The sequence below is a fragment of the Oreochromis niloticus genome, linkage group LG4, assembly GCF_001858045.2.
Source record: "Oreochromis niloticus isolate F11D_XX linkage group LG4, O_niloticus_UMD_NMBU, whole genome shotgun sequence".
Classification (NCBI taxonomy): domain Eukaryota; kingdom Metazoa; phylum Chordata; class Actinopteri; order Cichliformes; family Cichlidae; genus Oreochromis; species Oreochromis niloticus.
Window position 1 is genome coordinate 20,603,192 of NC_031969.2, and position 15,266 is coordinate 20,618,457.

General features: G+C 40.3%; 1 long non-coding RNA gene across 2 annotated transcripts in view; it reads right to left on the reverse strand.

Moving 5' to 3' along the window:
* Positions 1-14,524, reverse strand: part of LOC102079438 (uncharacterized) — a 29,702-nt gene extending 15,178 nt beyond the window's left edge. Inside the window, exons 1-3 of one of the 2 annotated variants that reach the window (XR_003219615.1) lie at positions 14,111-14,524; positions 13,816-13,914; positions 13,103-13,248 (exon numbers count right to left, since the gene is read on the reverse strand). This is a non-coding gene — a long non-coding RNA (uncharacterized LOC102079438). Of the gene's footprint in view, positions 1-13,102; positions 13,249-13,815 lie in introns of both variants that reach the window. The other variant, XR_003219614.1, reaches the window with a different exon arrangement.
* Positions 14,525-15,266: the final 742 nt, after the last annotated feature.

The window sequence follows — 15,266 nt, forward strand, 5'->3', positions numbered from 1 at the left end:
CAGGACAGTGGAGCTTGTCCGGGCAGACACAGATGCACAGGGTCACACAGGGCGACCATTGTGTGGTCATCATTTATGCACACATACACACACACACACACACACACACACACACACACACACACACACACACACACACACACACACACACACACACACACACCTGGGACTGAAGGCAGTAGCAAAGTCCCACTGTGTTAAATGTTGAATTGAATCAGCAAGCCAGCTGCTGTCTTGCTGTTAAAGGGATCTACCAGTATACTGGTCTGGACTGGCTGTGCAACTGGAGAGGTCAGGCAGAGGCTGGGTGACTGACTGGCTGCCCTGTGCGCCCCTCACAAGTAGAGTGACCAGACAGTGATAGTTCACTGACATGTCACCATTTATAATCTATAAAGTCTTTCCCCCTCTTACAAATGAAGATGCGAAAATGACAATTCTCTAAAATATCCCCCAAAATGCTACACATCTTCTCATACAAATCAATGATATAGTGTATTCACGTTTGAATCTATCACAGATGTAGAGTCATGCTATAAATAAGGGACTTTAGCTTTAAAAATAAAAAAAAGACTTTGAACTTGACCGTGAATTCAGCATAAATGTCTAATGGCTAGGACTTTTCTTTTTACTTGGAAGGATTTCATACGCTCTGCAAACTCCAGGATTAGCAGCAACTACTGATGTTGTTTGAAGTCAGCTAATTTGGGAAATCCACAGAAAAGACATCCAAACACTGACGTGAGTAGGACATGAGACTGAAAAAAAAGAATAAATGTAATATTTTTCAGTTATATTAGAAATTTCACAGTCACGGCTACCTAGAGTTTAAAAAAGGAACCGTCTTCGCTACTTCACTGTGTTCATCCTTTGATCTTTTGACCAGAAAGTCCCATTTTTTCAATTATATTGAGTTCTGATGATTGCATTAGCACGATTCTCAATGGATGAATCCAAGTCTTGTTAGCTTTATCCGCTGAAAAGGCTATCTATTTGTGGTACTAAAAGCACCAACGCCAAATAATGTATTATCAGTGAAAACTGCTGTTTGATTTCAAATCTAATCCCTCAATCAAATAAACAGAAATAGAATTGTGTCTGCATGCATCACTGCAACTGCTTGATATGGAGGCAAAAATAACATCTGTTGCAACCATCCTGGCTGACCTATCTGATTGATCATTACAGACTCGTGGATATAAATCACCTCCACTTTAACCTATTTACACTAACAAACTTTGTAGTAATTCCATTATTGCATAGTGCATAGCATCTATGGACAAAAAATATAGATATACATTTGAAAACCCCCCCCAATTCTTTTCACTATTCTTTACAAAAAGCCTAAAACCAAAGGCATGACCACAAAACAGGGATTACTTTGATACCAGTCTGGTTATAAGTAGAACCCCCATCTCATGGGTGTAGGGAGTGTGAGGCAAAGAGGGGATTTAGAGCTTTTCAGATGTCTGAACATGCTATAATGTGATGCAGAATTCTTCACCATTGTAGCAATTGCGGGTGGATGATAACAACATTCTTCCAGAGCTCAATGCCCAGTTTAAAAATGCAGATGTCAGATAGCCCCCCCTTTTCACCGTCCCTTCTTCTCCTCCACTCTTGATCTCTCCACTTTGATTTATTCATTTTCTATGTTGGCGAGCCAGATAGGACAATGGCGTCTTTCATAACTGAGGCAGCGTTCCCACTACCAGCACCCCGCTGTCCCCCAGAGTCCCTCATCCACCAGGCTGATCTGATGTGACCTGGTCATGGCGGACTGGTTCTTCTTAAGGAGGAAACACAGAAAGAAGGAATTGTATCTTTGTACAATCTTTTTTAAATCATATTTTGCTCATATAAATATCTATCCACTAAAGCAAAATTTAAATTCAAAATATAGTTTCTAATGTGAGACTAGGGTGCTAGTTGAGAATTTTAAAGTAATAGAACATTTTCAGAACTGACCCTAACAGCTGTACAGCTAAAAAGATTTTCTAGCTTTGAGTTTAATGTTATGATTGCTATGAATTGCTATGAATTTATGCTGTTTGGAATAATGCCTTGCCATGATAGAGCAGGCACACATTTCTAATGGAGTGGGACTGTTTGAGCACAAGCTGAAACAAGAGTTAAAGGTCTTCAAGGGCATATAAAACAAGCCGCTAAAACTTCATGTTTCTTCCTCTAAGGACAGAAAAAGAAAAATCAAATGCATGGACACACATAAATACACACACTAAGACTAAATTTGTATTTTAACAAGTACCAGAAACACTTTTTTGAGTATTAAAGTTTCATTTCACATCAGATGAAGCAGTCAGTGTGGGAAGAAAACACAGAATGAGGAAAATAGACAAGAGATGGAGGGAATGAAGCAAGCAAGGGAAGTACAGGCAAATGTGTATGTGTGTTGGGGAGGGGGGTGGGGGGGTGACCAGGGGTCATGTTGCCTCCCCCTGTACTTGCTCTCTGAGGTGCATGGAAGGAGGCTGACTGCATAGTCAAGACTCCTGCTTAGAAAGACAGCCTTTCTTTTCTCCAGGCCCTTGCTAATGCAATAGAGAGAAATTAGTATAATTATGCTCCATATTGCAGATTGAGGAGGCAATGTGGCCCGTGGGATGAGGACAGGGAGGGCAAGCTAGCGTGGGTATTTGCTGACGGGAATAACTAATTCATCAGCTACTTTTGCCATTTATCAGAGTACATTCTTACATTTATGACATTATAGTAATCAAATAAAGAGGTCCTGGAATGCTGCATCTATCTCAAAATGTGATTCTGCTAATGCAAAAGTGACTCCTCCTTCTCCTGTCTCCTTCCTATTAGCCACATCCAGTTGCTTTGCCCAAAGTGTTGCCACCACACTGGGCAGAGAAATGTGTCTGAACCAAATGAGTCTTTGCCTTTGCTCTATCACTCCTGATGTCAGTGCCAGTTCTAGTGCCACTGTCCTCTGTTAAGCAATAGCTGCACAAATGCTGAAACACATGTTGAGTGCACTGCAGAGGACAGATCCGTCAGATGAGTCCACACTGAGACAGATGTCTCAGATTCAGTCATGTTTATGGAAAAAAATGCTGAAAAGAAACGGTACAAAAGAAATCCATGTCAATAACGTATTTCTGTGTTTGATGTCGTTTCTGAACTTCAGAGAAAAGACACAGGAGGGCTCCTTCCAAATCCAAACCAGAAATATGCATTTGTCACCACAGTTTGACTGAACACGGCTTCAGAGCCATGATTTACCATTATATATGCAACTATGACAATAATTAAAGAGTTCTGTGTCTAGGGGTCAAAACGAGGTGCCGAATGATGAAGAAAGATGATATGATTTGGTTTCAAAGATATTTCACCCCAAAATCAGTTTTCCTCATGTTTTTCGTCTGGTCTGTTGTGGTATTTATCCAACTAGATTATAATGGAGTTTCCCCAGTCTTGGGATATGTGCTGCGGAGATGTCTGCACTCTCTTTAAAATAATACAGCTTATCTTGCAGTTGTCAGATCTGCAAATTAACACATTTACAAAGCATGCATTCAAGCTAGTGATGCCATTTTTCTCAGCTGCATCGTAACATCAGCAAGCTGCGTACTTCTTTTGGTTGGTGAATGTAGGTTGGTTGAAACTGGCCAACCAACTACATCCATGGAATAAATTTTCTTTTGAGTATCCTGGTATTGAAAGGGTTTTAAGATGTTTTTATTTAATTTAATTTGATTTAATTAAATAATTTTCTGTACTTTGACAAGCAACTGTCATTTAACTTCCTTCTATTCAAGAGAAGGCAAAGATCTCTACAGGCAAAATATCCAACACTAGGCAACCCAAGCAGTTTAGATAAACAGTGCTATAGGCCAGAGGAAAAGCATGTAAATTTAATTTTGGCGTGAACACTCCCTTTAAAACAACATCAGGAATGAGACAATGTGGATTTCATAGTCATGTGAAAAAGAAAGTTTTCACAGGAATCTATGCAGTCCTGTGAGAACTAAGTACACCCCATGTTTGAACAGTTTGTAGAACCACCTTGACGTTATCAGTCTCTCACATTGTTGTGGAGGATTTTTGGCCTATTTTTTTGTAAAGTTGCTTCAGTTCATTGAACCTCGTGGTCATTTGTTTATGTGCAGCATTTCAGTCAGGTTTAGGCCTGACTTTTGACTGGGTTATTGCAACACCTTAATACTTTTCTCATTCAGCCATTCTGTAGATTTACTGCCGTGCTGGTGACCATTGTGCTGTTGCACGATCTAGTTTTGGTCAAAAGTTTAGCAGTTGTAAAGATGGCGCCACAATTGACTCTTGAAGACTCTGGTATACAAAGTTCGCCCAGGTCGTGTAGATGCAAAACAAGCCAAATCATCACCCCTTCACCCCTGAATTCTGTGTATGGTTTCCACCAAATATGGTGCTGTGTATTGTGACCAAACATCTCCAGTTGATTCCCATCTATCCAAAGGACATTAGCCTAAAAGTTTTGCCGTTTGTTCAGATGCAAACAGTGAGAAGAGGCTTCCTCCTGGCAGCCAATCCAAACAAGCCTTACTCAACCAGTCTTTTTCTAATTGTACTGTCATGAACTTTAACATTTTAAGTTGTAAACTGAAATCTGTAGAGTCTGAGATGTAGCTCTTGGGTGTTTTGCAGATTCTGTGAACACTGCAAAGTCTGGCCTCTGATCATTTGTAAGTTTTTTGCAATATTTGAACATTATATTAGAATAAACTTCAGTGCCGATGATTAGTTGATCAAATCCAATTGATGAGCAATATCTGGCTACAACTTACATTTTTAATTCCAATGGAAGCAGTAAGGGTATACTTTGTTTTTAACAGTACTACCTCATCATCTGTTTTTCAGATGACTGTACATATTATGAAACCCAGAGGAAATAAAGGTGATGCAGCTATGACAATTTGACCTTAAAGCACACTCCTCCTTCTCAGGCCATCCATCCGGACTCCACCCTATAGAGATGGAGGGAGCAGCAGGGGGTGGAAGAACACCATTTGATCCTTGCTTCAGAGATCATGGGCCTACACATCATCTATATCCTGTTTGGGAAAGCAGCCTTTTGAAACCCATCTCATAGCTCCCAGTGGCATCATCAAAGACACATATGAGACAAGAACATGCAACAAGAAGAGTCCGGAAACCGGTGACTTTTTTATGACCAGAAATTCGGCATTTGTAATTAAGATTTTCAAGAACAAAGCTTTAGAGAGGATGAAAAGGCATATTTTAAATAAATATCTGCAGACACATGCACACACATGCTCACACACACACATACAAAGTAAATAAAGAAGAGAGGTTCTCAGCCCTCACAAATCTGATGTCAACCCACACACGGATTAAATGATCAAACATATATTGGGGATTTTCTTTTTGGGAGTAACAGGTCAAAAACCAGATGATGCATGGTTTTAGCCCACGATTATATAGTTACATCATGTGTGTTGCAATGTAAGTGACATGAAACAACACGCGCACAAACGCACAGAGAGAAGAATCACAGAGAAAATATCTGTTCGAGTTAATAGTCTGAGCAAGTGATTATAAAATAAGAAATGTATTCACCCCAGAAAGGGAAGATAAAAGGCTTTTGAAAGAAGTAAGTGACAAATATGATTACAACCAGAAAACAACTTCTATTGAATCTGAATGACCCAGTTTAGAAACAAGAAACATACACACGGTACTAATATTTATAGGCAACAGAAAAACTGACCAAGGAAAGCAATGAAGTAACCGAATATTCAAATCTGATCTTGTTTTCTTTTCAAGTTTCAATAAAATTCGCAGAAGGATGCAGTTGTGTATAGCTGTCTGAGGATGTGTTAATGTGTAATGCACAATGTTAATCACAACATGATGGAAAACTGCTGAGATTTATCTACATGGATACATTGCGGAATGTATATATATATATATGTATATATATAGTGTTTAACGTTAATTAGAGCAACAAAATCATTTTGAATGCTTTAACTGCTTCACAATTAAAACTGGTTTGAAGGAATGTTTAAACTGGAGATTTGTGGCAGTGCAGTGTAATAAAAAGTTTTGTGACCAAGAAGAAAAAAAAAATTGTCAAGGTTGTCGAGACACATAATGTGGGCCGTTCATCATTCACTGAGCGAAGGGAGGCGGTTCCCTCAGGAAGCAATTAGCTGTGTTGGACCAGTTACTAATAAAACACTTGGGTTACAAGCTACCCACAGCCCAGCCAGACCGGGGGACCCACGGTATTTTGTGTGACTGTATGTGTGCGTCATGGCCTATCAGGTAGATGGAGAAAGCCACAGTAGCAGTCGGTCAGAAGAAGCTGCTGTTAAAGTGTCATCACAACACACCCACAGAAATCTATCATAGGAAACACTCATAAGGAGGAATTATAGATTAGCGATACACTGTGATACAATGCTGTCATGAAATAGCGATTCAGCAGTGCTCAATCCAATTCAAGACAGTCATCGATCACCGAACTAGTACTGGGTTGGACCCTCTTTTGACTTAAGAACTGCCTTAAATACTTAATGCCTTAATAAAAGATTTTGGCCCATATTGACGTAATAGCATCAAGTAGTTGGGTGGTTTTCCCATCTACAGATCCATGATGTGAATCTCTCACTGCATTCCAAAGGTTCTATATTGGATCAACATCTGGTGGCTTTGGAGGCCATTTAAGCACATTAAATTTATGGTTATGATCAAAAAGCCTTTTGAAATGATTTATGTGACGTAGCATGCTCTCCTATTGGAAGCAGTGAACAGAAGATGGGTAGCTGGTGGTCATAAAGGGATGGACATGCTTAGCAACAATACTCAGGTAGGCTGTGGTGTTTAATTGATGCACAACTGGATGAAAAATGTACCAAAAAATATCCCCTGGAACATTATACCACAACCAGCAGCACGAAAACATTGATACATGCTTTCCTGTTTATGCCAAATACTGATCCCAACATGTTGTTGCAGCAGAGATTCATGAGAATGTTTTTTTTTTTTTTACCAAGGAAACACACTTTAACCTCGCACGGTATGTTCCAAGCAGATCATACCATTTCCTCATGAATAAAAAAAAAGCGACAGACTCTTAACCGCCACCTTTATTGAATGAATGAATGATTGAATGAACAAACTGAATTTTATTTAGGTGTCTTGCAATCATGTGGCCTTTCCCTAAAACAGGCTTCACAAAAGAGCGATTATCAGGTTTGATTCCAGATATAGCCCAATTTTTAACTGAATTTTAAGAAAAAATGCAAAAAAACAAAAACAAAAAAAGGAATTATTGTGCGTTTCTAGCCAGTGAATTTATGTGGATGTTAGAAGATGAGCGCTTTGAGATAAGGTCTTGATTCTATAGTTAGAAAATCTGATAGATTTTTAGGGTTAAAGCCAACAGTAGTAGAATGTTTATTCATGCAGTCAGTTTCTAACCATAATCCTCTTCTTTGTTACTAAAGTTTCAACAAGTTTTCTATCTCACTAACTAAAACTTAAGACAGTATGCTGTATTTAAGGAAAATTTAGGTCAAAGTTGGTAGAGGAAGCCAGATAACCATGTTCCCATGATGAGAAGCCTTTGCCCATAACAGGAAGTCTGCAGTGTCCAGAATTAAGAAGCCACCAGCCACTAAGAGGCTCCCAAAAACCACCACTTGCCATATGCCCAGTGCAGCATTATATTATGTTTCAGCTCAGCCCTGCAAAAGCTCAGACACTAGACACAACAAACAAGCCCATTTAGGAAACAAAACTCAAGAAGCGCCACTTCAGCCTTGTCCCTTGGGTGAAGGACAGGGTCAAAAGACACAGAGGGAAAGGCGTGAAAGGCAAAAAGTGAAAAAAGGAGGAGGTGGTGGCTATAAATGGAAGCACGCTGATGACGGCAGGCACTCCTTTTCACGCCTAGTCCACTCTTCAGTAGAGATCTGTTGAAATGACCGGTTACTGACGATTCACTTGGGACATAAAACTCCATAAAGCTCGAACTAAAATCACATTATTTGGATTTTAAGTCAAATGTTAAACATTGCTTCACCATCACACCCACGGTGGCTTAGTGTACATCATGTCTAATACACAATTACATGGTATTTGTGATATTTTTATGCTTATTTTTCTTTTTACCACCTCCATTACACTTCCCACTTTAAAAGAAAGTTGTGTAACGGTGGCTAAGACACTTATTGGTCTCTAATGGTGTCATGGGGAATTCATTTAAACTGTGACTTTAGTTTATTTTGAAGCACTAAAAACACCAGAGATGGCCTTTGCTTCTTTGCTTGTTAGAAAGTTGGTTTCTCAGTTTTCTTCCAACAAAGAAAGCTGCAAAAAGAGACCTTTAGTATTCTAAGATTTTGTATTACAGGCTGCAGTAATTGGGCTGCTTCAGCGGTTACAGTTATTTAAGGAAAATGAACAATGTGGAAGGTATAAAGAGATTAGTTCAATGAAATCGAGGGTTTGAATTTTCAAAGAATGTCATGGTGGTCACTTCGAATCATTACTGACAAACATGAAGCGGCTGAATGTGCCGACCAAATGCAATTAGTTACACCAGACACACGCAAACACAAATGACTTTACAAAATTCAATCTGAGTCTGCCTGGCCAAATTCGACGTAATATAAATTTGGAGTCTTCCTGGAACTGAAAACAAATCAGAAAACATATACAACTGAAAAAGACTGGTGTTCACGAGTTTTGTAACTGAGGTAGGCTCCTCACATCCACATCTGATTTTAATAGGAGAAGTTTTTTTTCTGTTTGGAAAAAATTGACATACTAATGCCGCTGAACTCCAGGAAAAATGTCTATTTGTTTTCAGTTGTTTAGATTGCAGCAGTGCCGCCGTCTTTCATTTGTTACCTGTTTCCTGAGATATGCACAAATTGAATTATTTCTGAGGTTATTCCCACAACAAAGTGCGGATGAGTCTGCATCTCTCATTTGTCATGTGAAGCAATTCGTTGTGGGAAAACATGTACGTTTTATTGCACATGGAAACCGAGGTGTGTCTGCGGAGCAGATTTTCACATGCTGTGTGGTCCTGCCTCAAGAGGTGAGAAGAAGAAGAAGAACCTCACCCTTCGTCAACAGAACTGGAGAGCGTATTCTCTGTAATCTCTATGGAGCGCTGATTTGCTTTTCCCAGAGAATGACTCAACATACGGTGGAAGAGGGAGAAAGAAAGAGGCCAGAGAAACCTTCTCCACTCTTTCGGACCTGAGGGAGCCAATGGCAACCCAGCTAATCCCAAGAAGGCGGGTTTCACAGCAGAGATGAGTCAGCAAATATGAATCAGTTTGTAATCATCCTACTAATAGTCAGATGAGTTAAGAGGGAAAACAGAGAAATGTTCTGATGTCTGAAAAAGATAGAAAAGTGTTGGAAAGGGGAAGCTCCAAGGAGCGGTGGGAACAGTGAGAAGGCGTGGGAATCACAAGGGAAATTCTCTGTCATTATTGTACTTAAAACATTTTTTAAAAAAATAATAAAAATGATTAAATTCAGGCATGCCTGAGGCCGGAAGATGACTCTGACCGAAGGCTCTCCCTAGCTACAGCCTACAGAAATTATTGAAGCCTTCCTCTCTGACAGGTGCAACGTCATGCTCACATAGTCTGGGTGATGAACTCCTGCTGAGCCAAAACAGAACATAGTTACAAGTTCATCTCTAAGCAAAGAGAAACCAGGCTATAGACAGTCATACAGATTAGTTTAAACAGAGGCAATCAGTTCAAGTGACAGCCATAGGCAGATGTTAAAGACTAGATGTTGCTGTCCTTTTCATTCCATATTTTACTTTGGTAAATTAGCATTGATATGAAAGCCCAGTACATCTTCCACAAATTGTAGTCTTTGGTTTAACCACAGCCAGTGGCATTTCCCCCAGAGGAATCACACACAGCCAACATAAATTACCAAGTTAAAAATTAAACCATTCAAATGAAACATATATTAGACAGACCGCATAATGTTTCCCGAGTTCTACGAAAACTAAAGAGCTTGCTGCTTCACCTTTTTCTCCAATTTAAATGATCTGTAATTGCTTTCAGTCTCAGCGTTGGTTTTTACAGTTGTAAGCACTTAAGGAAAATTATATTCTTGGCACCTGAATTTCAGCAAGGCACGGACAATGCTTCCCAGGTCCGCACCAGCCTGATTGAAAAAACACCAGCAGCTAGCAGCACACTGTGGCACTCTCAGGGTTTGGCAGGCAACGCCATGCAGCAAATGCAGAGAAACAGTAAGAATCATTAAAAAGGGGAGGGGAAAAAAAATCCAGACACGCTGTCTGTCTGCTTTCCGATATGCATTCTCAACATAAAGTACAAGAAGGCAGCAGTAACCCAGAGGTGGGCGTAAAATAGGATGTTTACAGTTTAAAAATGAAAGTGTGGAAAAGAATCAGAATTGCAACCGAAAGGAAAAACAAGTACTGACAAGCAGACGATGAGCACAAAAGACATTTAAAAAAATCCCAGTCAATAACTGCCCACTAAATTTAAACTAATATAGTTCAAATTTATAGTCAACAAGTTGCTCTGCGTGCAGTGATCTTGCCTGTGACGCCTTTAAAGTGAGTTTTTCTACAGAGAAAACATTTCTGGGAGCACACTTGGCTGAGTTAATGACAGTACATGCTCCACTTGCTCAAAATTGCACTGAACAGTCAGTTAGACATTTATCACCCTAAATACTTAAATACCCCATCTTAAATAATGTCTCTGTTTAACATGTGAGGCTAGGCGGCTCTGTACTGAAACTGTACAGTGATGCAAATTTTTTTGTTTTGCATCTTATTTTGCATTCAAAACTTTCCAGTTTGCTATGACTGCCAGAGAATGCACGTGTACGGTAATGCGGCCCAGAAAAGAGAGAGTGACAGCTTTGAATAAGCAAATAAGTTCAGTTTACCTCTGTGCATTTTCCATATTGCCAAAGCTTTTTTTTTTAATGCAAAGTGGCCCACTTGGAGCGATGCCTATCGCTGCCCACATTACTGTGGCTGGTGAAAAATAGGGAAATGAATGGTGCAAACATGACAGTTAGCTAGCACTGGTGTGGATAATTTACTTCCTTCTTCTGCTGGAGTTCAGTTTAGTTGTTTGCATGTTTTCTTTTTCTCATTTCAGACTATCAGTTCATAGAAATGTCAAAAAGAACTAGGTAATCATTTCACAGTAAGATTATAACATTACGAACAAGGCTGCACACTTTCTATTTGTTGTCGCTCCAAAATACACACAGAAAATGAAATTTTCTATTGTTTGTGCTTTGGTCTAAACACAAAATCCTTGTGGACCCCATCCCCCGGTTCCTAACCTAAACTCCCCAGCTGTGTCCCGGGGAGGTGAAACCCAAACCAGAGTGCAGAGAACTCTCTCTACTCCTCAACCTCTCAACACATCCTCAGCACAACCCTTTGAAAATAAACCACACCGGCAAGCCCCCGTCTCAAAACTCTCGCCTCATATGTGAGCACACATGCCCCACACTCCACTGGGAGCTCTTTGGAGACTTCCCCACTGCTATTCCAGGAAGCAGATGTGAGAATGACGGCAATCAGGCCCGATGCTTCACTAGGAAATGTGGGGACCATTACACTTATAGCAAAGATATGGAAAAGACGTAGGAGCTGGCTCATCCTCTGCTGCTGCCTAGAGTTGGTTAACATTAGACAGCGCTAAGCTAAACGCATCTGATTAGTGCCACATCAACAGCATATGGCTTCATTTTGTCAAACTCCAGAAACGTGGGTTGGACACAGATTGCATGGCTTAAACAAATTTAATATGACAAATGAATTGATGTAAATGAAGGTAAATGACAGTGATGGGAGAGTAATTGGCCACAAGAAAAAAAAAAAAGGAAAACCACTCAAAGAATAACTTCCACACACCCACGACTGAGCACAGAGTTGATGAAATATTTAGTGATTTGATATAAACCAGTGACACACTCTTGCAGCTTCCCACACTCTAAAACATGTGTAGAGATGGAACTCCAGATGGCTGAGAGTCTGCATTTTCAGAGATCCACCTTCTAATGGCGATCACTCTCCCACACAAACTGTTATCTGAGCAAGAAAGAAACCCACAATGACCCAGAATGTGTTGTTTCTTCGATATCACATGAACCGGGGTGACATATTAGAAAAAAGAATAACAACCTGAAGCACTGCACGAACAACGGGACCCGTGTTTTCCTCGCTGGCGCAAGAGGCAGCGAGAGGCCTGCGGGGTGCTTGTGACAGAATTGTGATGGATATCATGTCACTGAACTCAATCGTACCCACAGATAAAGCTACGTGAATGGTGGACGATAACTGACCCATAAAAAAATGAAGTCATTTAGACATAATAGAGGGAAAGAAATACGGATCTATTGGTGACATATTGCCAGCTTATGTTTATTTTGTTTTTGTTTTGAGAAGTGGACGAATTAGCTGAAGGAAATTTTAAAGTTGCTGGTTTTTACTTAAGCAAAAATGTGGCAAATATGGTGAGGGACAGCCAAGAATACTAAGTGTGCGGGACAGTGGCCTCTTTCAGAGTAAAGCCTAGTGTATGAAATGACATTCAAGCATTTTCAGGGAGGGACAGAAGAACTTATTATCAATGTGGCTGAATTATTGCACACATGAAGGGGGGCTGGGCGCTCCAAGGCAATGGGGAGGGAGCCACGTGCGTCAAAACTCTCATTAAGTATACAGAAAGACTTCAGTAAGAGAAACATAAAGCTGAAGAATAGTTCACAAAGCCCACAGCTTTCAGTGCAGCACAACTGCTTTGCATCCTATTAGCATATTTCTTTTATGATTATCAAAAAGCTTGCTTATGGGACATGACGGGAGAGAGGACACATATGCAAAGTTAATACAAAAATTCATCCATAATTTGGTGGGTGTTTCTATAAAGTATAAAGTACAGAATTTGGATCTGGAGCTGATTAAGGGTGTAGAAGGAGATGATAAAGGAAAGTGGAAACATCATCAACATTTGGATTTTTCAAGTTCAGCAGTACAAAAAAAAGAAGAAGAAAAAGTAAAAAGTAAATTTTGTTCTTTTTATGTCACCTTGGTCCAGCATCGTGTCCCCTGCAGTCAGGTTGGCGGTGAGACATCTGATCCACTTCAACGGGAGCAAGAACGCTCGCCTGCATGACTTCCTCTTCTCTCTTTCATTCCTTTCCTCTCTCCATCTCCTGCCGCCTCTTTTTGAGCTGCACAAAGCCGGATGAGGGTCATCTTACCAATGTCCCCATTGTGATGCAGAAATCCAACATTTTGGCAGCATCCTGACCTGTTAACATCTTAGCTTCACAAAGCTGACAGGATCTTCCTCTGCTTTCTACAGCACGTGGACTGCCCATGTCATTGCTGCTGTTAATTAAATCATAAGGTGCGACCTAGAATTAGCATAAGGCCTTAGTACGCAGCACTAAGTGTGTGTGCGGGAATAATTTGTGTAGCTTTCAAACTTTCTGCCAAAATTCTCCCACTACATGAATGATTCTTGTTAAACACACTTGTTTGAGTGGGCAGTATTTCCACAGAGGTAGTCCTTTGACATGTGCATATTGCTGTGTTGCTGTTTTGTGGGTGTTGCTGTGTTTTTATTTTGACATGTTATAATGTTTGTGTGTGATGGGCTGGGATGGGGGTGCTCTGAGGATGTGTGTGCATGTGTTGCTGTGTGTTTGTGTGTGCGAGAGTGCCTGTGTGGGGGAGGGAGGCACAGCTCTGCAGCCTGATATTCTGGGAACAGCAGGGTGGCGTTGTTGACCCACCTGCTCCCTTCTCTCTTCAGCTGGATCTAGTCGGATTTCAGCAGCTGCATCCCCTCACAAAGCACCTCTTTGTAATCTTCCCAAGGCGCACAAATACAACTGCAACCAGGAGAGGCGAGAGGAAGGAGGAGGGAAGATGGACAGTGGAGACAGAAAGAGGGAAGAGGCAGTAACTGCTGTGCTCGGTGTGTACCAGTGTCACCGGGGCATCATCCTATATCTATAAGTGAAGGGTCAAGTACTAAAAAAACAACAACCTCATATCCACATAAATGATATGACTGTACACTCTCACCTGTGCACAAGCACGTATGCAAAAGCAGACTGCACGATGGTTTGGTGAATATTATTAGAAGGTGTATGCAAAGCATCTTTGCAAATGAATGTCTATAAAAAAAAAAGAAAAAGAAAAAAAAAAGATGGCAACAAACTGCATCCCAAATAGAAAGTGACAAGAGCTCAGAAGTGTGGCCCATTTGTTTCCCATTAGCAAAATTTCTTCCTGGCACTCTCACTTGTAATAGATCTCATGCGTCTGAAATATGCCATGTCACATGCATGTCATCAAAAAAAAAAAAAGAAAAGAAAGAAAGAAAGAGAAGAAACCCGGTCTCTTCCACCTTCTCAATCACAAACACAGTTTAGTTTAAGCCCCTAGCCCCCTAAAATTTGCATCTCAAAATCATAGACCGCATTCCCCCCTCCTGTCTCCAGCCAACTGGTCCCTGAAGTCCGAACCCAGACTTACTGGTAGCAGAGGAAGAGAGACGTCATTAGGAGATTAACTACAGCAGCAATACTTTACAGCCGTCATAAATATATGTACCTGAGTTTGAAGCTATAAAGGCACCAATGGAGCTAAAATTGGGCCTTCATTCGGGGGGGGGGGGGGGGGGGGGAGGTTATTGGCTGTTTTTAAATTTGGCCCCAATTTATCCACAAGCATGGAGTTATTTGTGGCTACAAAAACTGTTCTGAGCTGCACATTTATCACCACAAACATATTCAAACAAACGGTACACACATATAGTATTTAAATATTTTTAAAACTTTCATCAAACAAGTCAGAGAATTGAGCTGTTTTACTCTTAGATTTAAGTCCAGATTCAAAGTGTTATGAGTGTGCCAAATTATAATGAGAAATTCCCAAAAGTAAAACTGGCCTTCAAAGTAAAAATGCAGTCATCAATCAGGCTAACCAGCTATGGGTCTTTATATATTATATATCCACAAGAGGAAGTTAATTTTTGCACATCACCATAAGGGCCCTGTAGTTGGGTAGATTTATACTCTGCATTAAATGCAGCCAAAGCTGTCCCGGGGTGGTCATTAGCAGGCAAAAGTGGTAAAGTAAAAGTATATCCTCTTAATTTTGCTAAAATAGACAGATAACTAGTAAAAAGTTTAACTGAAAACATTTGTCTTAAAAATCATACTGTTATTTAGATCAA